At 36.4% G+C, this 16,413-nt stretch overlaps 1 protein-coding gene across 2 annotated transcripts in view; it reads left to right on the forward strand.

Moving 5' to 3' along the window:
* cbfa2t2 (CBFA2/RUNX1 partner transcriptional co-repressor 2) overlaps positions 1-16,413 on the forward strand; it is a 68,989-nt gene that overhangs the window by 20,772 nt on the left and 31,804 nt on the right. Inside the window, exon 2 of one of the 2 annotated variants that reach the window (XM_077603485.1) lies at positions 2,309-2,415. The gene's annotated coding sequence lies outside the window, so the exon portion shown is untranslated. Of the gene's footprint in view, positions 1-2,308; positions 2,416-14,960; positions 15,240-16,413 lie in introns of those variants that run through there. The other variant, XM_077603484.1, reaches the window with a different exon arrangement.

A 16,413-nucleotide genomic window follows, 5' to 3' on the forward strand; every position in this document is an offset into this window, starting at 1 on the left:
TCAAAATTTGTCTCGTATCTCAAGATAAATATTTGCCCAAAATTTTACTCGTATCTCAAATTGCTCGTATGTCGAGGTACCACTGCATAGGATAACGCGCCGCTGTCAACGCCTAACTCGGCCAATGACAGAAAGAATGCGTAGTGGTTCAGAGCGTTATGTACATTTTATTACCGATACTTGGGAAGAAATGATATTTTTTGGCTTGGGTTTTTCCGCTCCTTTAAGATGAAATGAATTACCCTGAAGATTCACCAAACAGATGGAAGCTTGTTTTTATTCTATAAAATGAGATGAGGAAAATTGATGCTTGGATTGGAGTTGTCATTTCTGACAGTCTGGAATTGGCTGGCGACCAGTCTAGTTTTTACCGCGCTTCCTTCGCCAGAAGTCATTTGGTCCGCGTTCGCGTTAGCTACAAGTTTCATAAAGACAAATTAAGAAATGTTGGATTTCAAGACATTTTTCAATCATGAACTGCTGGTTTCACTGTAAATGTTAGTTATTAAAGCCAATGCAAAGTGAATGGTGACCTAAAAAAAAACGTGATTTACGGCCAACGTAAACAAACTTCAATAAAATGACAGTTACATTTTCACAAAGCAGGCACACTTCCAGCACCAAGTGAGGTGAACGAAATTTACTCGGTGTGTGTCATGTGTGTGTGTGTGGTGTGTGTTATAAGTGTGTGTGTGTGTGTGTGTGTGGGCCCGGGCCAAGCACTCTCCCTCCCCAAACATGGACTTGTTTAGAGAAGCGTCCATGTTTACGTGCCAACGCGGCCGCGACGCCAGCGGCACGCAGCGTGTCCTCGCTATCCTTTCCACCCCAATTAGCCAAAACCGCTACGCTGGCGGCTTTAAAAGTACCGAGGGTCTCCGATGGACGGCCACAACAGCGCATGCGGTTTTCAGGAAGAGCACACGACTGTATATCGTTTCGAGAAAAGGTCTTGAACTTTGCCGATTTACGTGTTTTTAAAGGGGAGATTTTTTTTTTTTTTTTTTTTTAACAAGGAGCCAGTAGCCATCATAACATATTTCTTTATTTTTGGAACATTTCAAGTTAAATACACACGTCCGGTTTAGTACCATTGATCCGTTCTAGCCGCACATACACACACAAAGAAAGCAATTTCCTATGTGTATTTTTTAATGAGAAAATAGCAAATGCTTGAAAAAAATATATACAGTCATGGTGGGATTTATTGGGGTTTCACTTTTGTGATCCTCCTTCTGGGTGAGACAGTTCTAGACAAATATACTATAGAAATATTTTGGGGTGTCATAGTGAAGCAGTAATGTTAGCTGATTTTTGCAGAAGATAAAGAATATATGCGTTTAAGTGTGATATTATGTGTTGCTTTTATGCTTTGCTTGAAGGGTAACAACACTGTATGTAGCATTAATCATTTCACATGATAAAAGTTAGCTTAAAGGTTAAAAAAATAAAAAATTTAAAAAACGTAGAACACTTAGTAGAATGCTTCCCTGCTGTTTATTTTTACACTTTTTTACAGTGGCGTAAAATTTAGCAGCAAAATGAAGAATTATACTCCAAGCAGTCAAATATAACATTAGGTGATATAATTGAAAAAAATATATAAATATTTTTAAAAGTTAGCGTAAAGGTAAAAAAATAAAAAATACCAAAAACGTAGAACACTTAGTAGAATGCTTCCCTGCTGCTTCTTCTTTTTCCTAATTTCACAACACTTTTTACAGCGGCGTAAAATGTAGCAGCAAAAAGAAGTACTACTATACTAAAGGCAGTCAAATATAACATTGGGTAATATAATTGGAAAAAAAATAAAAGTTAGCTTAAAGGTAAAAAAAATAAAAATAAACATAAACATACAAAAAAAAAACGTAGAACACCTAGTAGAATGCTTCCGTGCTGCTTATTTTTTTTCCTAATTTAACAACACTTTTTATAGCGGCGTAAAATGTAGCAGCAAAAAAGAAGTATTATACTAAAAGCAGTCAAATATAACTTTGGGTGATATAATTGAAAAAAAATTTTTTTTTTTTTTACCTAGGTCTACAATGTCTTGTGTGTCTGTGTCTGTCTTCCTACTGTAACCAAGAAATTTCCCGAATACGGGATGTAATAAAGTTCTAAACTAACCTAATGACCTATATTGTATCTGGGGGAAAAAATCTACTCCCATAATTTCTTTCGAGTGTCATTTTCGTCAATTTTAATAATATACAACTGTGATTTGTTTAAACGAATGATTCCAAATTGCTACTAAGATTGCAAGCAGATGGTGCATAAATAAAATCAAACATCTCATTTTCTCCCATAGATCGTGATAGATGTCCAATCTATTTCAACTGCGAGTGGTCGGCAGCCATCCAAATATTTTGATGTGATGAAGACGCAGTGCCAGGACTACTACTGTGAAGCCAACAGGTACCATAATAAAGTTTGTAAATGTATTTTTTGATAACGTCAATTCAATCAAAAACATGGTAAAATGTCTCAAATTGTTAGTTTAATAAAATTGCTCACATTACGGTAGAATTAATCTCCCGTATTCATCCACCTCAATCTAAATATGACCATGCCTGCCTATATAGCATAAAAATATGAAAAAAAAATCACTTAAAAACCCACTTTCTGCTTTATTGCCGCCTCGGTCCCTATAAAAACTTTTCTTAAACACACGACATAATAATTTACCGCTAAATATTTCGCGTATCCCCAAGTGACGATTGGCGGCTCCCAATTTTGGACTTTGTCGTCTGCGTGCACTCGCGCTTTTGGAAACTTTCCCGGAAAATTCGTCCTAAGGAAAGCGTCACCCCGCAGCTTATAAAAGACGAAAGCAAACGTGCAGTCATTTTTTTTTACTCACACTTTTGGCCCGTGCACAAAAATACATAACTGTCAACTTAGACGTTTTTCCCATATTTTACTTTTTAAGTACATTTTTTTTGTGAAACTGTTTTCTTTTTTGCCATTTTGACTCTAATCTGGCTTGTCTTGGTCACTGCTAGCAGACGAAAACATCATCGTTGACGGCTAATATTGCTAATAAACATGATTTAAGCATGATATGCTCACGCGCATTCTCCATTCACACATACGCCTTTTCACTATATAAATATAGCACGTCAGCAAGCAATGTACCCAGACAGTCAAGCTGTCAGCGCCATCTACAAAATCTTGAATTTATTGCATACTTATTGGGCACCCCGTCCACTTTGGAGAACATTTTAGACTTTTAAGTGCGCCCAATGTGAGCAAATATGTGCCGTGTTGGATTGGATATCTTTATTCATCCCCTATTCGGGAAATTTCATTGTCACAGTAGCAAGAGGGTGAGAATACAGATACAGAAAGGGCATTTTAGACATAAATAGATAGGTAATAACTAATTTAATAAATAAATAAATAAATACATGAATAAATATATAAATAGATAAATAAGTGTGTTGCTGAAATATATATATATAAATATATATATATATATATATATATATATATATATATATATATATATATATATGCATACATACATATATATGCATGCATACATACATATATATGCATGCATACATACATATATATGCATGCATGCATACATACATACATATACATACATATATATAAATATAAATATACATACATACACATAGATGTACGTGTATACATATTGCATTTGTATACATGTTGCATTTGTATACATGTTGCATTTGTATGTTTTTATTTTTTTAATTGCTTAAGGGGAATTGCAATCGTTAATAAGGGGAGCAATTGGTCGAGGTTGCCAGATATGCAATTCCCATTTTTCGCTGGGACGTCCACGGTCTGATTGGGCACCCCGTCCACTTTGGAGAAAATTTTAGACTTTTAAGTGCACCCTATGTGAGTAAATGTTTATATTTTTTTATCACTTAATAAGGGCAATTGCAATCATTAATAAGGGGAGCCATGGGCCAAGGTTGCCAGGTATGAAAATACCAGCACCTCTCGTATTAACCCATCTCTGTCTTTCACGCGTGGGCACGTCGAAGTGGCCCCCGCCCGCCCGCCTCCCTTCTCTGAGTGTAACAGGAGATATGAGGCTTTTCCGCGGGTGAGTAGGTGGGTCAGGCCTTACTTAAACTAATGGCTCCCAGCAGTGTTGAATAGCCAGACACGCTGGAGCCGAGGCCTGAGGTTTTGGAATGCCACCGCCGACTCAATGCCTGCCTTTCATCGGCACCGAGTCGGAGGAGGAAAAAGTGAGGGAGTGCGTTCGAGAGAGAGAGAGAGAAAAGGGGGGCAGGGGGGGCGGGGGGGGGGGGTCTCCCATTTGTTATGGGTGATATGAGACCAGCTGAAAAGGAGGGTACAATAGATTTGGGGCCGGGGTGGGGTGAAGAGAGACAGACGGGGAGAGGCGTGATAGGGCAAGTAGGATGTCAAAGGGGGGGCCGAGTACCAGTCGGCTGGGAACCCCCCATGATCAGCCCCTCATTTGTTTTTAATGCCTCGGGGGTGGGCGGCCAACGAGCCTCGGGGGAATTTTGGCCGAAACGCGGGCTGTCATCAAACTGCCCGTTTAGACATCTATCCGTTTTATTGAGCGTTTGTCCTCATTAGCTTGCGGCTGGGCTGACGTAGTATACAGCTAATTTCAATCAAACACCAAAATGGGGGGGTGTGGAGAGAGGGTGCTGTAATTTATGAGCCGGAAAATACGTCATGGTTGTGTTTTGGAAACTATGGAGGAATTGATCAACTTAATTGGAGGAAAAAGTTCAGTTTAAACTTCATTTTCAAGCAGTTAATTGATGGATTTTTTTGGTACAATTTGAAGTTGTGAGCACCCCGTAAAGTTTTAAGGGACAGAAAACACTTTATTGTGAAAGATTGTTGCAGTGGAGAATTTTATTAATCTAGGACATGTGTCAAAGTGGCGGCCCAGGGGCCAAATCTGGCCCCCCGCATCATTTTGTTTGGCCCGGGAAAGTAAATCATGAGTGCCGACTTTTTAGTGCCGTTTTAAGATCAAAGTCAAATGAAGAGTATAGATATATATTAAATTTCCTGATTTTCCCCCTTTTAAATCAATAATTGTCATTTTTTAATCCATTTTTTCTGTGTTTTTAGTTCAAAAATCATCTTGTAAAATCTAAAAATATATATAAAAAAGCTAAAATACCGTAACACAAACAGGAAATGATGTTGGAAGTGACCCAGAAATGCCTAAAAAAAAACAGGAAATGATGTCGGAAGTGGCCCAGAAATACGGTAAAACAAACAGGAAATGATGTTGGAAGTGACCCAGAAATGCCGAAAAAAAACAGGAAATGATGTCGGAAGTGGCCCAGAAATACGGTAAAACAAACAGGAAATGATGTTGGAAGTGACCCAGAAATACCGTAATACAAACAGGAAATGATGTCGCAAGTGACCCAGAAATACCTTAAGACAAACAGGAAATAATGTTGGAAGTGACCCAAAATCAACAGAAAGTCGGAAGGACAACAACATAGCCTAAAACCAACAAGGTAGTAACCTCAAATAACTCATTGCCTACCATTGACAACAATAGCCATCCAGTTAATTTATGCGACTGCTCATCTTCCGTGCCATTGACGACAACGGCCGTCCAATCCCTTTTCAACAACTCGCCGAGAAATGCCGCCAACCTAATATCAAGTCCCCCAAAAAATAAATGAGAGCTCCGTCATTTTCAGCCATTTAAGAAAGAGTAAAAACAGTCCAACACACGATGTCGAAACGTGAGCCCCGAACACGTGGAATTACACGAAACGCGGGTGACCTCCGACTGCAGCGCTAATGCGTTCCACGGCAACGGCGACCAGTCAATTAGAGTCCGTTTCCCGGGACAACGTCACACAATTGGCAGCACGTATAATGACAGAATTAGTCTGCAGTCTAAGCAAACCTCACGTTTTTGACACGTCTTTAAACGCCGCGGCGGGATTTAAATACTCGGCGAGCTAATTGGCCTTTCCATCGAAAAAAAACGGGGACTGCAGTCCTGGGATCTGGAACTCCTAATCTACCGCAGAAGTATGCCAAATGACTTTTTATTGCCATTGTTGCATTCTACGGCGCAAAATGGCACCATGCGCCTCCAGCGCTAATGGGACGTTAAATGGGCTGCGGCCATTGTGGTTTATATGTAATACAAACATCTGAGTGAAGTATTCGCACTTGGAAGGGGTTTGTGTCATGATGTGTTTTTTCTTATGTGGTGCGGTTTTACGGAACTGCGCCCGCCGACATTTTACGTTGGCGTCATGGGTTGAGCTTTTGCATCTGGGAGTCAGTCAAGTTAAGTTTGTCTTTAAGCCACGTTTGTACCGCAAATGAATTGTGTCTGATTTCTTTTGCTGTCTGGAATGATATTTGGTGATGTGCAATGATAATGTTTTTTAGCGCATATTTTCAATCCGTCATCAATAATGTTAAAAACAAACGGAGACATCTTTCATATTTATTGATTAGTTGTTTATTGAGAAGCTGCAGCGAGTCCATAACTTTAAATAGCTTTGAATACGATGCTAAAGTGAGTTACCGTATTTTCTTGCATATACGCCGTATTTTTCGCTAAAAAAAATGATGACTGAATCAAGGGTACGGCTTATATGCACACAAATTAGGCTTGACATGCACGAAACGAAACTGCAAGGTGATAAGGACCTAACGCCATAATGCAAGGCACATTTATTTGGATGTTTATGAATTAAATTCAAGAAAAAATAAACTATCTTGCATAAAACGTGAAAAAAACTAACGTAGGTGTGCCTGCTATTGCTCGCTCATTTTACCTAGGATGGATTGGATTGGATTGGATAACTTTATTCATACCGTATTCTGGAAATTTCGTTGTCACAGTAGCAAGAGGGTGAGAATACAGACACAGCAAAAGACATTTTAGACATAAATAGATAGGTAATAAGTAAGTTAATAAACAAATACATGAATAAATATATAAATAAATAAGCGTGTTGCTGAAATATATATATATATATATATATATATATATATATATATATATATATATATATATAAATATAAGCACATATATACATACATGCACATAGATATACATGCATACGGTAGGTCTTACAAACTAGACCGCTACGGACACACTTCCTGGTTGTACTGCTCACATGACTTCCTTTTTGAATTTGTCTACATGTAGCCAACACCCTTTAGGAGTGTTTAATCCAGCAATTGATTTTTCCAGTATCTCAGAAATACCACGTGCAATGATTTTTCTTAAGATTTTCCCTTCAAAGTAACACATTTGTACTCCCTATTAAAACCATGAATACGGAGGTGAAAATTGTGAATCATGGGGCGGCTTATACGAGAGAAATTGTCAAATTCAACCATTTTAAGGCAATTTTAAGGGTTCGGCTTATAGGCGGAGGCGGCTAATATGCGAGAAAATACAGTACAGTAATCCCTCGAATATCGCGGTTTCACTACATCACAGATTTTTTTCTGGAGGATTTTTTTTTTTGTAAATTCATAAAAATGTGAAAATCCACGCTGAAGCCACTCCCCTGTCCTCTGCTTGCTACTAGGACTCCACAAATTTTATTTTATTTTTTTAAATAGTGGTGACACTACTTTGCGGTTTTTCATTTATCGCGGCCATGTGCGGTCTACATTAACCGCGATAATCGAGGGATTACTGTATTTGTTTTTGTGTGCAGTCTTAATGAAGAATTCATAAATAATGCATCCGTTGCTCCGAATAGATACATTTGGATCATTTTTTTTAATTTTTGTTATCGTTTATGATGAAGTGATAGTGCATATAAAGTGGCTTATAGTTTCGTAGAAGTTAGCTTTGATTATTGACATTTTGGGTTTTTTTACATTGTCAACAGCACTTACAACAAATCTTACTATTATTTTAACATGGGATTCCATCCGGGGTGTGTAGACTTTTGTATGGACACTTTAAAGCCAGGGGAGATTAAAAAAAAAATCACATGGTTTTGGCGTGCAGGGTTGAGAAAAGTTTGCGAATGAATTCATGGCTTCCCAGAAGCACTTTGTGGCTTCTCAACTGCTCTTTAACCCAAAACGCAGGAGGAAGAATAGATTTTAAACGAGCGCCTTTATTTCGGGGAAGAACATTCCTTTCCCGCACGGGTTTGAGAGACCAACAATCAAATCTGTTTTGTATTTACGCCACCTATCATGCTCTTTATCCCTTAATGATGAGCGAAAAAATGGCTCTTATTTGATTTCCATTTAGTTTTCTCGGACTGTAAATGGAACTGGAGGCTATAACGGGCCTTGGAAGTGATGGTTTTTGAAAAGATAAACACGATGTAGAGGGTGTAATGGACAAATATGTGCAAGATCAGACAGGGAAATCTGGGGCTGGATCAGATTAGGCAACATTGGGATAGTGGGAGGGAAGCTTTGCCGGTAAGGTGCTTAGAGAAAATGAAGATGTTTTGATCTGAAATGTACAACAAATGGCTTTTATCGGGGCACTCGGAAAGTCCGGGAAACTAGCGGGATGTGATGTCATAGCATATTTACTGACAAAAAAACGACAGTGTCATTCTTGAGTAGATTTCCTATTTTTTATTTTGCTTAAACTAGGAATTGTTGACATTTTGCAAACTTAGTTATTTTTTGTGTGAATGTGAAAGTGACGGAAGCATGAAAAATTGTTTAGCCAGCCAAACTTTAAAAAAAGGCATCTTATAGTCCGTTATATGCAGTACATTTATTTATTTATTTTATGAAAAATTGTTTAGCCAGTCAAACTCTAAAAAAAGGCAGCTTATAGTCTGGTATATGCAGTACATTTATTTATTAAATTGATGAAAAATTGTTTAGCCAGCCAAACCTTAAAAAAGGCAGTTTATAGTCCGGTATATGCAGTACATTTATTTATTAATTTTGTGAAAAATTCTTTAGCCAGCCAAATTTAAAAAAGGCAGCTTATAGTCTGGTATATGCAGTACATTTATTTATTAATTTTATGAAAAATTGTTTAGTCAGCCAAACTTTAAAAAAAGGCAGCTTATAGTCCGGTATATGCAGTATATTTATTTATTAATTTTATGAAAAATTGATTAGCCAGCCAAACTTTAAAAAAGCAGCTTATAGACCGGTATATGCAGAACATTTATTTATTTATTTTATGAAGAAAAAAAATTACCAGCCAAACTTTTAAAAAGGCAGCTTATATCCGGTATATGCAGTACATTTATTTATTAATTTTATGAAAAAAAATTTAGCCAGCCAAACTTAAAAAAAGGCAGCTGATAGTCCGATATATGCAGTACATGTATTTATTAATTTTATGAAAAATAGTTTAGCCAACCAAACTTTAAAACAAGGCAGCTTATAGTCTGGTATATGCAGTACATTTATTTATTAATTTTAGGAATTTTTTTATCATGTAATTTCATTGATAATTTATTTTTTTTATCTTTTGATGCAGACATATTCTGTTTATTGTTGAATTATTATTAGCTGGTTTTAATAGACTGCTCTGGAATTGAAGAAAATAATAGATAATTACATTCATAATTTAGCTTTTTAAGGTATTTTATTTCATTTCTGTATATTATATATTAATATGTGTCTTATACATGATATGAAATCCTTTTTTATGTTTTACTGCACTCAATTTATATTTTGTATTCAGTTGGCTCAATGCATTTTGGTATGTTATATTATTAAATGCATTTATTTTGGGGAGAAATATCTACATTGATCATGAATATTTTTTCCTTTTGGCTTTTTTAATATTTTTAATACTTACACATGAAAATGTTAAACTTCCAAAAGGAAAAACGATTCCCGACGTGTGGGAAGCGTTAAGTAAAACTCCAGGAAACCGTGGCTGGAATAAAGATTTCGAGTGGCACCATAGCAGCTTTTCTTGAGCCCATAAACATTTCTGTCATCATTTTAAAGCCATTTGGCTGTTATTCCACCACTTAAATCCCATTTCTCATAGAGGAAAAAGAAACAGGAAAAAATGGGTCTGGGAGAAAAAAAATTCTAACTGCAGGCCTTCAATCGAGGCTTTTATCGACTCAAAATGTTTTGGCAAATTTGACCTGGATCTGTGAGAGTTTTATTTAATTTTTACAGGCTACAATCATAATTTAAGGCATGGGTGTCCAGTTCAGTTGGGTTCACGGAGCCCCAAAAAGTTTGATTTTGATTTATTTCATAAGGAACAGCATATATTAATAAACATATTTATATTTATGTTAATGAATTTGCATTTGTAGTCCCTTGTGTAGGTTGTGAAAAGTACGGTTTTCTCGTCATGTGGGGTCCTCGCAGCATTTGAAAATGGCTTAAGATGTTGTCAATCAACTTGTGTTGCTCGGTTTGAGCCCAAATTGAAGTTGTTTTGGTTGCATTTACAAGCAAAGCTGGTGCTGAGTCACCGAGTGTTCCGAAGAGACATCAGCTTCTCATTTAGCAAGAACTGCCTGCTAATATGTTTACTGTCTCCAATTAAGCATTTTTAATCTTCAGCACTTTTTTTTTTTATTGTCGCCCTCAGTTTTTTGGTTTTTAAAGTTCTGCCAAAAAACCCAACTCGTATTTTTCCCTCTTTTCATATATACGTATATGCATATATGTATATGTAAATGTGTGTGTGTGTATATATATATGTATGTATATATATATATATATATGTATATATGTATATATATATATATATATATATATATATATATATATATATATATATATATATGTGTATATATGTATATATGTATGTATATGTGTATATATATTATATATATAATATATATATATGTGTATATATATATATATATGTATATATACATATATACATACATATATATATATACATACATATATATATATATATATATATATAATATATACATACATACATATATATACATACATATATATATATATATAATATATACACATATATATACATATATATATTATTTTTTGTTATTTATCAATTTTAGAATGGTATTGAGGTGCATAACTAGTGTATTTGTGTTTGTATTGGACTTAATTCATTTATAATTGTATTTATTCCTAAAAAAAAATAGAAACAAAACAACCATTAAAATAATAAAAACAATAATATCACTGTAGGTGGACATCACATTTTGGATAAAAGTGATATTTAAAATGTTGATGAATTAAATTTGTGTAAAAATAAAAAAGGGAATTTTATACAAATTGTTATTATCATAAATTATTTATCAATTTTAGAATGGTATTGAGGTGCATAACTAGTGTATTTGTTTTTTTTTATTGTACTTAATTCATTTATAATTGTATTTATTCCAAAAAAAATAGATACAAAAAAACAATTAATATATTAAAAACAATAATATCACTGTAGGTGGACATTAAATTTTGGATAAAAATGATATTTAAAATGTTGATGAATTAAATTTTTATTAAAAATAAAAACGCAAATTTAAACAAATTGTTATTATTATTGAATTGAATGATTTTATTCTCATTATACAAGTATAATGAGATTTAAATTATAAACAAATTGTTATTTTTATAAATTATTTATCAATTTTAGAATGTAACTAGAGTGTATTTGTATTTATTCCCTAAAAAAATTGATACAAAACAACAATTAATAATAAAAACAATAATATCACATTTTGGATCGTATAGGCCGCACCATACGTTAATATTGTGGCTTACATGACCCTAATATGATGTCTATGAATGTATAAACTTAAAATAATAAGCCGCCGATACCATTTTCTGCCACTGACGTAAAATTTGGAAGACACAAAAAGGCCCAAATTGTTTGGCGTATATCTCAATATCTCCATATTGAATGAGTTCTCTCATTTTCACCCCCAACGTATTATCGCAACAGGCTAGAGTTGACTTTTAATACCCACTGTATGTGATCATTTCCTCCAATCCCCTCCTGCCTCTTTTTCTTCGGTCCCTTCTTAAAAGGGGGAGAGAAAAAAAAAGGATGTTTACATTTTCTAAAAGGGGAAAATTGGAGAGGGAGCGTGTGAACTGAAACAGATGCCCAACAATCTCTTGTTCTATCTTCATCTGGCCGCACACACATGTACACAATAGCAAACAGCTGCGACGCCAGTGCAAGATTGCCTGAACGCAACATGCGTGATTGTGTTTGCTTTTTTTATTATTTTTTTTATTTTGAGGGGCTCAATGGGAGTCTTGGTTAAAGTGGAAAGTAAGCTGGAACTGTTCCAAATTGAGACAGCTGGAGAGGCGACATGTTATAGTTACATATTCAGCATTTATGGCAGAAATCAATAGCATTCTTGGTTAGCTTTGGAAATAAGACATCCTTTTAGATCAAGGGTGTCAGACTCGGGTTGGTTCGCGGGCCGTTTTAACGTCAACTTGATTTCACATGGGCCGGACCATTTTAGATATAATATTTAGATTTTTTTTTTTTAATAAATGGATTAAAAGAACTGGATTAAAAGCCCTGAATATTCCGTTTTTTTATAGATCTAAAACAATGTTTATTTTAGCTTTTTTTAAACATATTTTTAGATTTTACAAAATGATTTTTGAACTAAAAACAGAACAAATGGATTAAAAAATTACAATTATTGATTTAAAAAGGGGAAAATCAGGAAATTTAATATACATCCATACTCTTCATTTTAATTTGATCCTAACACAGAAAGTCGGCACTCAGGATTTACTTTCCCGGGCCACACAAAATGATCCGGCGGGCCAGATTTGGCCCCCGGGCCGCCACTTTGACACATGTGTTCTAGATGAAGAGGCTTTGTCATGGGTTGGTTTAGAGGGGAATCACTGGGATATTTAACAATAACAAAACATGTACTATGCAATGACATTCATGTTAATGAATGTGTATATATGTAAGATTGTAGCCGAGGGCTAATTTCCATCTTTAGTCCCTTTTGTGTAGGTTGAAGATAAATGATGACACGTACTAGACCCACTTACACACGTAGTACAGTTGTTGATAGCGTTGTGATCGCAATTTTGTTCGTCTAATAGCCAGGCTTTAAGATGATTGGCCGAGAGGTTCAGAGACGGGAGTTCACGTTCACTGTGCTCTAAAGCATATGTGTCAAAGTGGCGGCCCAGGGGCCAAATCTGGCCCGCCGCATCATTTTGTGTGGCCCGGAAAGTAAATCATGAGTGCCGACTTTCTGTTTTAGGATCAAATTAAAATGAAGAGTATAGATGTATATTAAATTTCCTGATTTCCCTCCTTTTAAATAAATAATTGTAATTTTTTAATCAATTTTTTTGTGTTTTTAGTTCAAAAATCATTTTGTAAAATCTGAAAATATATTTTTTAAAAAGCTAAAATAAACATTGTTTTAGATCTATAAAAAATGGAATATATAGGGCTTTTAATCCAGTTCTTTTAATCCATTTATTTAAAAAAAATCTAAATATTATATCTAAAATGGTCCGGCCCACATGAAATCGAGTTGACGTTAATGCGGCCCGTGAACCAACCCGAGTCGGACACCCTTGCTCCAAAGTCAAACTTGACTTTGCCACCACTGTCGTAGTAGTTTTGGTTCTTGTAGCGTCAGATGGATGGCCTTCCTCATTCGTGCATGACTGCTACCCCCCTCGCCTCCGTCGCCGGCCCTCCCTCCCCCTCCCTCCTGCTCGCCACCACCTGGCGCTGCCTCTGAGCCTGCTGGCCGACCAGATGCACTCTGAATAGAGAAGAGGAGGCGAGGCCAGGTTATCACGGATGATTATTCGCAAAAATGCATTTTTAAAAAAAGTTGACGTGCAGTATTTGCAGGTGACGGTGACATTGTAGTTTTTCCACAGATTTGTAATTGGGTTTAGGCCAGGTTTTTTTAAAGCCCTTTTATTGCTCCAAGTTGGTTGCATTTAAATTTTGATAGTGTTGATAAAGCATTTTTTTCAATTTAGTTTCAACTAGAATCTATTGAAAAATGCATAAAAATAATGTACAACATACAAAATGTTGAGCAGGCGCTTTTGAAAATACTGACATTTATTTGCCCATTTTTCTCCACATCAGGAAAATGAAATTCATTAATTTAATTATTAAGCAAGATTATTTTCACTCGCATCTTCATAATAATGGTTTTGACCTTCCCTTTAAATGTGTCGCTTTGTTTGGGTTTTCTTTTAAATAGCTGGAACACCATCATCATTGGACTTAAAGGCGTACCCAACTAAAAGCCGCACAATGCGTATGTTCATATGGACTAAAAGCAGCAGGTGTCCACATTGTGTTGTTGGATATTCACAACAAAAGCCATGATGCTCATTAGCTTGTAAAAATTCATTAATTAGCCACACTGGACAGGGCGAGCGGGAGGTTAGTGGCTTATAGTCATTTTTTTTTAAAAAACTTATTAAATTACGATAATTTAATCAAGCTGTTTACTTTTTTGTGGTTTTAGTTTACTTTTTCGGGGTCACATGACCCTCCACATGTCACCCGTGTCATCAAAACAGATCACTGTTCTTCTGTAAAACTAATGAATGGGGGTCAGGCAGTTCCTCAACGGCCGCCATTTATCTTCACCTGCATTGTCTGCCGGGGTGCATAAATCAACCGGCGATTTAAGTTTAACTCGCGAGGAGACAGAGCCGAGCCGGGCTCCTCAAGTGTCCCCGCCGCCCTCCGACCGACACAATAGGTTGGCTGCGTTAAGGAACTGAGACAAAAGGCTATCAATGAGACGAAAAGAGGGGTTTGGGGGGGGCTAAAATCCTTCATTCACACACATGCAGATGCGCACACTTTTGCTACCCTTGGCACGGCCTCATGTTTAGCCTTTAGGTGCCAAAGCAATTAGTTATGTTAATTACAGGCTCTATCTCCATGAATGAAGGCCCTACTGGATGCTTGCTTGGCGAGGAGCCATGCTGTGAGGAGGGCGGGGCCAGTGACGTCAGGTGGGGGTTTGTGGGAGGGGCTTGGGGAGGCTCTGAGCGACGCCGACTGTTCGCAAGCTCAGAAGCCGAGAGAGAGCACGACTGGACGGACGTGAAGAGAAGACCGAGCGGTATAACGGAGAACCGAGCGAGAAAAAGGCACAGCTTTTGAACGCATGTGTGTGCCTGTCGCTCCATCTGGGTGCCATCTGTGTCCTCGCATTGGAGGGAATGCAAACACACGCGTGACACATGCGGATAAGAGCCACGAAGAAGACGCCACAAGTGCAGCTTTTGGACTTTCTCTGCGGGACTTTGGACACGTGGACTCTACGAGAGAGGAGGTAGGAGCGAAACGCTTAAAAAAAGATTTGCTGGTTGGTTGCATTTAAAAAAAAAATGTTATTTTGTATTTTTGGGGGCTTTTTTAATTCCCTTGTGCCCCCCCGTGCCGTGCAGATGGTACAGTCCGCCTCATCCCTCCATCCTTGTCCCCTGAGTTAATGAGGAATTAATGTACAGCGCATTACAATCTGTTGCTCGTGTCTGTTTTGATGAGGTGCAAAAAAAACCCTTTCATGGGAAATCGTTTACATGGGGTTTAGGGATAGTTTAATCTTGGGAACAAGGGAAATAATTTACCTGGGTTTGTGACAGTGACTGTGTTGTGAATCTTCTGATAAATACCAAACAATTGGTTAAAAAAAAACAGCAAATTCTCGTATGAAAGAAAAATATTGATGGAAAAGTCGTTTTTTTTACTGGCCAACTTTTTGGGGGATGAGTTTTAGTTTATTTTTACTCATTTTATTATGTTGGGGGTTGTTTTCAAATCTGCCATCTGTTTTGCACTTTGATTTAGTTTTCATGCAAGTGATATTTTTTATATTCTCATTAGTAGTATTTTATTTGATTTGTCATATTTTCGCCAATATTAGTTGTCACAATTGACTGATTTTTTCACATCTTGGTTACGTTGTCCTTAATGTTGGTCTGCTGTATCTGCATTTGTCTAAAACATGGGCTAATAACTATTGTTTTGCTAAATATTGTTACTTTTAAGTAACCCAAAAAAATAAAATCTTGACTTGGATGGAAGATGTTAATGACAGAATTACCCAAGATTATTTGGATCAATACCACACCTCTACCTGACAGCTATAATAATAATAATGAGAACCTCAAACACAACTCAACAAAACAAAACAATTCTTTTGTTATGACTACCAATATAAAAAAGCATAAATCTTTTCACTACGTTGTGTTCTTGAACACATTGGCGTTCGCTCTCCCTGCCAATTATTGTGAAACAATCATTTAATGCCAACCAATCCCAGTTAAAACTGATGTGATGTCTTTCAATGGCAAAAGTAACTTTACATATACATTTTAAAGTCAAGATTCCACAAAAAGTGAACTCAAATTCCCCCAAAAATGCCATAACAAGCCCTTTATTCCCCTTTCACAGTCCTCCTTCCCCCAAATCAAACACCTTCACCCAACCCTCTTGATGGATGT

Source organism: Stigmatopora argus, chromosome 6 (assembly GCF_051989625.1).
Source record: "Stigmatopora argus isolate UIUO_Sarg chromosome 6, RoL_Sarg_1.0, whole genome shotgun sequence".
NCBI classification, from domain to species: domain Eukaryota; kingdom Metazoa; phylum Chordata; class Actinopteri; order Syngnathiformes; family Syngnathidae; genus Stigmatopora; species Stigmatopora argus.